A 7,295-nucleotide genomic window follows, 5' to 3' on the forward strand; every position below is an offset into this window, starting at 1 on the left:
AAATCATACAATGTGATTTCCTGAATTTTTTTTTTATTCTGTCTCTCAGAGTGGGAATGCACCTACAATGTGAATTTTAGACCCCTCCATGATTTCTAAGTGGGAGAACTTGCAAAATCGCAGGGTGTTCAAATACTTCTGTTCCTAATTGTAGGTACATGAAATAAATAACTATATAATGTTTGGGGGTTCTAAGTAATTTTCTAGCAAAAAAATGCTGATTTTTATATGAAGGAGAGAAATGGCAGAATTGACCTAATAGCGAAGTAATTATTCAACCTTACCAACTATGTAACTCTATGAAACCAGTGCAGAGAAATGATGTGCAGCTGATGCTGGAGTGAGTGCACGTAGACAGGAAGTATCTGAAGGAAGCTGAAGGAGATTAGCATTAATAGGATGTAATAAGGAAGAAAATATGGTAAAAGCAATATTTATTTTTGTAAGAAATTAATATATATGAAAAAACAATGTGCATTATCACAAAAATGTAAAAACTCCCCTAAGAGAGCTGCTGCAATAACACTTATAGGCGATTCTAAACTCAAATCAGATATAAAAATAAACAGTGTTGCGCTAACTCATAAATACAATAACATATATACTTAACATATATAATTATATATAATATATGTAATTAATAACCAAAAAAGTCCTTATAATGAATGTGAGTCCAATCAGACAACGGTACTTGAAAAAGTGCTTAATTATATGCAATGTGCTCCAAAAGCTGTAACTGAAACAACAATGCTGCAACGTGACTTTAGTGCACCTCCACCTACAGGTATGGATGGCCGTTCACCTCATACAGTGGACCCATAAATTATTACAGGTCAACCAAGCATAGTAGTTCCATCAAAGAGACTCCAGATGGCTGCAAAGTGCTGATAACAAGCACCACTTCAGATGACACTATACACAGAAATCTTCTTCACTTTATACTTCACATGTAGGAAGGAAGGAACAACTCCTACAGCATAATACCGTTTATTATAAATAAAAATATATTCCAGAGTAACATTCACATGGTATTAAATAATACAGATCGATTGTTGCACAGAAACTTCCGCTCCACAAGTGTACCTGCAATGACGTCATTAGGCTCCGCCCCACACGTTACGTCACCAACCACATGGCTATGTCAGGGAAAAACTTTTTCAAGCACCATTGTCTGATTTAACTCACATTCATTATAAGGACTTTTTTGGTTATTGATTATATATATTATATATAATTATATATGTTAAGTATATATGTTTTTGTATTTATAAGTTAGCGCAACACTGTTGATTTATTTATTTCAGCAAGAAAGTCTCCTCTATAAACCCTGGTGTAGGAGTTGGATCACAATCAGGGGCGGACTGACAACTCATGGGGCCCCTGTGTCCTTGCCCAAACTCAAAAAAGCCTATGAAAAAGGTACCAAGGGTATCTCATGGGGCCCCCTACTGACCCCGGGCCCTCGGGCAGTGCCCGAGTTTCCAAATGGTCAGTCCGCCCCTGATCACAATCTGCTCTATCACCAGTGTGCTTAAAGTGGAGTTCCACCCAATAGGGAAAGTTCTGCTTTAAGCCTTTGTCTCCCACTCCCAGTTAAGGATTGGCACCTTTGGGGAGTAGGTACCCGAATTTGACATGTACCTGCTCCCACTTCCGCTGCGATTGCCTAGGCGATTGGAAGCGGACGTTGTCCTCCCCCCTCCCTCCCTGTAGTCTTCTGGGACACGTGAAAGGTCCCAGAAGACTACGGGGCCATTCACAAAGCGCAGAGCTTCTTGCACATGTGCAGTGGGCACCCGGCTTTGAAGCCACAAGCTATCACAGCTGGGTGCCCACACTGAAGATGCCGGCACCCAGGGGCGGACTGACCATTTGCAAACTCGGGCACTGCCCGAGGGCTCAGGGTCAGTAGGGGGCCCCATGAGATGCCCCTGGTACCTTTTTCATAGGCTTTTTTGAGTTTGGGCAAGGACACAGAGGCCCTATGATCCCCTATTGCCCGGGGGCCCCATGAGTTGTCAGTCTGCCCCTGCTGGTGAAACCAGCAGTGGTGAGGACACCGCTGGACCGGGGGACAGGTAACTGGCTGTATTTTAAAAGTCAGCAGCTACAGTTTTTGTAGCTGCTGACTTTTTTTCAGCTGGAATTCCGCTTTAATCGCTACATTCTAGTTTAGGCAGCTCCAGTGTAAAAAAAAAATATCCAATAACAGTCCACAGAAAAATGAAATTTAGAAAAATTACACTTCTGTATTTTTCAGATTTTTGAGTTGAGCCATCCATACCAGCCCTTTGCATCACTACCATTTACAGAGATGCATCAGGCTAGTGTACAGCAAATGTATTGGTTGTCCCTATTATGGCCAAGGACAAAGAATAATATAATATATATATATCCCAGCAAACTACTGGCAGGGAGATACATGTCTGTCCTTGTGCAAGTCTACTGAGCACCCATTCTAGACTTGATCCGTCTTTGAAGCTGACAGCACTTCATGTGTTTAGTTTGGATTTGTCATTCTTCTCCATAGGAGAGGAAAGGATGAGTATCTGCTTGACAAAATAGGGTTCTCTGACAATTCGGAAAATATCCCTTTTCAATGAGAAGTGCATTCAACTGCCTGAGGAGCTGGTTATCACCCTCCAGCACATTCTAAATGGGCTTATGCACTCCAGCAATGCTTGAAATCAGAAGTATCACATGCTTTAAGTTTTTTCTGGGAAGACCAAAGCTGGTCACACATACTCAGTTTTTCATAATTCACTGCAACAGATTTCTACTAAATCTACAGTGGCAAGAAAAAGTATGGGAACCCCTTGGAGTTACCTGGTTGTCTGCAGTGATCTGATCCTTGTTTAAGTCACAACAATAGACAATTACAATGTGCTTAAAGCGAAGTTCCACCTGAAAAAAAAAATAAAAAAAGTCAGTAGCTACAAAAAACGGCAGCTGCTGACTTTTAAAATACAGACACTTACCTATCCCTCTATCCAGCGGTGTCCTCACCACGGCTGGTTTCATTGGCCATCTTCTCTTTGCAAACAGGTAATTTTTCTCCATCATTGATGTCCGTTGATGAGGCTGCACTGATGGGCACTGATAGGCAGCACTGATGGGCACTGATGAGGAGGCACGGATAGGCAGTACTGATGGGCACTGATAGGCGGCATTGATGATGCTGCACTGATAGGTAACACTGCTGGGCAGCACTGATGGGCAGCACTGCTGACCAGCACTGACCGATGGCACTGGTGAGCACAGGTGGGTGGCACTGCAAGGTACAGGTGGGTGGCACTGCTAGGCACAGGTGGGTGGCACTACTGGACACAGGTGAGTGGCACTGCTAGGCACAGGTGGGTAGCACTGCTGGGTGGAACTGCAGGGCACAGGTGGGTGGCACTGCAGGGCACAGGTGGGTGGCACTGATGGGTACAAGTAGGCGGCACTGACGGGCACAGGTGGGTGGCACTGATGGGTACAAGTGGGCTGCACTGATGGGCACATGTGGGTGGCACTGCAGGGCACAGGTGTGTGGCACTGATGGGTACAAATGGACGGCACTGCCGGGCACAGGTGGGTGGCACTGCAGGGCACAGGTGGGTGGCACTGATGGGTACAAGTGGGCGGCACTGACGGGCACAGGTGGGTGGAACTGATGGGTACAAGTGGGCTGCACTGATGGGCACAGGTGGGTGGCACTGATGGGTACAAGTGGACGGCACTGGCGGGCACAGGTGGAAGGCACAGGTAGGCAGCACTGATCATCAGGGCACCGATCACTTCTTTGACAGTTGCCGGTTATCAGCAGTACTTTCCTCACGCTGTGACAGCGAGAGGAAAGTGAAGCCGGTAACCGGAAACTGCATTTATCAGAGATCTGCTGTGTCATTGGATACAGCTGATCACTTGGTAAAAAGGTTGCCGTGATTGGCCATTTACCGTATCCCGTGATCAGCTGTGCTGGGGGCACGCAGGGGGCAGGTTCTGGAACGACGTCCATGGACGTCGTTCCAGAATCAGACAACTGCGCTGTAGCCGTCCTTCAGCTATGGTGCGATAGGGAACTGGTTAATAGGCGTACACCTGGAGGTGGGTGGGAGGTAGGAGGGTGGATGATTCAGGGTGTGTGCTAATGAGATCAGCTGGTCAATTCCTTCCTGTGTCATGACCTAAAGTCAGGGAGGGAGAAAACAAAAAGGAAAAAAAAGGTGCACAAAGGTGAACTTATCCTTTAAGGTCTGGTCTCTGACTGGCCGATAAACTAAACTATCTCTATTTGTATACAATTTGTCTGAGGCTGGATTCACACTTGAAATTAGCATCTTTAAGCATTTTTTGCGCACTTTGTTGCAAGAGTTTTCATACGTTTTACAGTCATTTTTGAACTTTGGCATTTTCTATTAGCCACTAGATATAAATATCATGTATTGCATCATTTGTTGCTAGATTTTTTAACTTTTCCATCAGCTTTTATTTCTTTTTATTATTATTATTCATTTATGATCTTTTTTTTGCTAGGGTAAGGGGTTAGAGTAAAGGTTGGGATTAGGGTTAGAGGTTAATATTTTATTTATTGTCTAACTTATTTTTTTTTGTTAGGGTTAAGGTGGTAATAATAACAAAATAATAATACTAGTAAATGAATAAATAAATGTAATGGGCAGCACAGTGGCTAAATGGTTAGCACGTCCACCTGGCAATACTAGGGTTGTTGGTTCGAATCCCAACCATGGCACCACCTTCCTGGAGTTTGCATGTTCTCCCTGTGCCTGCGTGGGTTTCCTCCAGGTCCAAAGACATGCTGGTAGGTTAATTGGCTCCTGTTTAAATTGTCCCTAGTATGTGTATGTATGAATGTAAGTTAAGGACCTTAGATTGTACGCTCCTTGAGGGTTAGGGACTGATGTGAATGTACAATATATATATGTAAAGCGTAAATTGACAGCGCTATATAAGTACTTGAAATGCATAAAATAAATAGACAAAAATAATCATAATTTAAAAAATAATAATATATAATAATTAATAATAATTAACCACTAACCGTAACCCCCTAATCCTTAGAAAAATATAAATAAATTAATAATAACACCCTAAGACTAAATAATTATTATTATTACTTTTGCTTTTTGTCCAGGCTTGGGAGTTTATTAATTATGATGATTATTATTATTATTATTATTCATAATTTTTTAAAACATTTTTAGGGTTAGGGGTTAGTTATTAATTTGTTATTACATATTATGAATGTATTTTATTATTTATTTATAATTATTTTTATTAATTTGTGTATTTATTTTACATTTATGTATTCATATATTATTACTATTTTTTTTTACATTTTTCATTTGAGCAAAAAAATGTGCAAAGTTGTATGACAAAATGCACGAATACGCACAAAGACTTGCAAATCGTGTGTTTCCATTCATTTCTATGGAAATAAAAACCCACAAATATGCCCAATTTGAGCAACAAAAAAAGCTCAGGAACTTGTTTAGACATTTGGCTTCAGGCAACTTGGAGTGGAGATGTGAACCATTTCTATTGAGAATAATACATTTATTGATCATGCTAATGTAGAGGGGCATCCCGAGGCAGGTTTGGGGGGTGCGGTCCGCACCGGGTGAGACTGACCGCACGTGGTGACACCGGACCCGCTCCACCAAAAGGTAAGTTGTAAAGCAAGCCGACGATCCCCGCAGGATCGATCGTACCCATCCTGTGGGGATCGTCGGGTTTCTTTACAACTTACCTTTTCTTGGTGTGGGTCCGATGTCACCCCGTATAGGTTGCATGCTGACGATCCTGCAGGGATCATCAGGATGCAACCTATACTGGGTGACACCGGACCCGCTCCAAGAAAAGGTAAGCTGTAAAGAAAGCCGACGATCCCCACAGAATGGATCGGATCTGCGGATTGAGCATAATGAATCAGAGTCCGATCCATTATGCTCAATCCGCAGATCTGATCCATTCTGCGGGGATCGTTGGAGGGGGTGTCACCAAGTGTTACCGCACCGGGTGACACCAACCCTAGGGACACCTCTGCTAATGTATCATGAGTTGTAGGTAGAATCCTTTTTAGCGGATGTTCCCTGAGGTAAAAAGTTTGATAAAGGCTGGCTAACACAATACATAAATAGTTACTTGTGAAAAGTGATTGTAAAAATTGTTCTTACTTTAAGACTTGAACTAGCCACTTGCAGACGGCCCCATGCACATTTACTGCAACAGGTACATATACGCGATCCAGCATTTCAGGGTAGGGGTTGTGTGCACTTACCACCCCATCACTGCTGTCATTTGGTACAGCACAAGTCGGTCAGCAGGTCCCAACCAGTGATTTATATACGGGACCTGCTGATCTGCTTAGTGAATCACAGTACAGAGCCCTGTGTGTACTAGCAACACAGGGCTCTGTACATGAAGCTGCAATGTGGCTGTTTTTTTTTCTCCTTGCAAAGCAGGGAGAAAAAACAGTCACATCTCTTAGTAAAGGAAACACACATTACACATTGTTGGGCACACAGCTAACCCTTTGATTGCCCTAGATGTTAATCCCTTTCCAGCCAGTGTCATTAACACAGTGACAGTGTATAGAATTATCACTGATTACTGTACTAGTGTCACTGGTAATGTCAGTGTCAGTTAGTCAGTTCCCACCCAGTGTCAGTTAGTGTCAGATTGCTCACCACAATCACAGTTCCACTATAAGTTGCTGATAACCGCCATTACTATTAACCTCCTTGGCGGTATTCCCGAGTGTAGCTCGGGGTAACATTTCAGTACCAAAAGCGGTAACCCCGAGCTACACTCGGGAATACCATGTGGCACTGCTCCGGCATGTGTTCTTCACTTACCTTACCCTTCGCTCCCACGATGTGTCCCCTGCAGCGTCCCTGGCCATCTCCTCCGGCCGATGCCGGCATCCGGCTTCTGTGTCCTGTCCCTGTGACGTCGGGACGTACGGGCGCCGCCGCCGGCGGCGGGAAATTTAAAAATTTTAAAAAATGTCATTTTTTTTTTTTTTACATTTTACATAGTAAAACATTGCTGTCTCAACCAATTTCACATACATTTTGTCCCGAGTGCTTTGTCCTGCGCCCTGCCTGCATTTTGTCTGTTCTTTCTGCCTGGAAATTGAGAAATGTCCTTGGCGTCCAAAAAGTGTCCCTTTAGGTCAAAAGCGGTTTAGATCAGCTAGAGAACAGCGATAGTAAATCAGAACCACTTGCAGAATTGAGTGATAATGATTCGTGGGGGAAATTCGTCATCAGACACTGAAAATGATTTTG

Source organism: Staurois parvus, unplaced genomic scaffold, assembly GCF_062004578.1.
Source record: "Staurois parvus isolate SC_StPar_1 unplaced genomic scaffold, SC_StPar_1.0 ptg000432l, whole genome shotgun sequence".
In the NCBI taxonomy this organism is placed as follows: Eukaryota; Metazoa; Chordata; class Amphibia; order Anura; family Ranidae; genus Staurois; species Staurois parvus.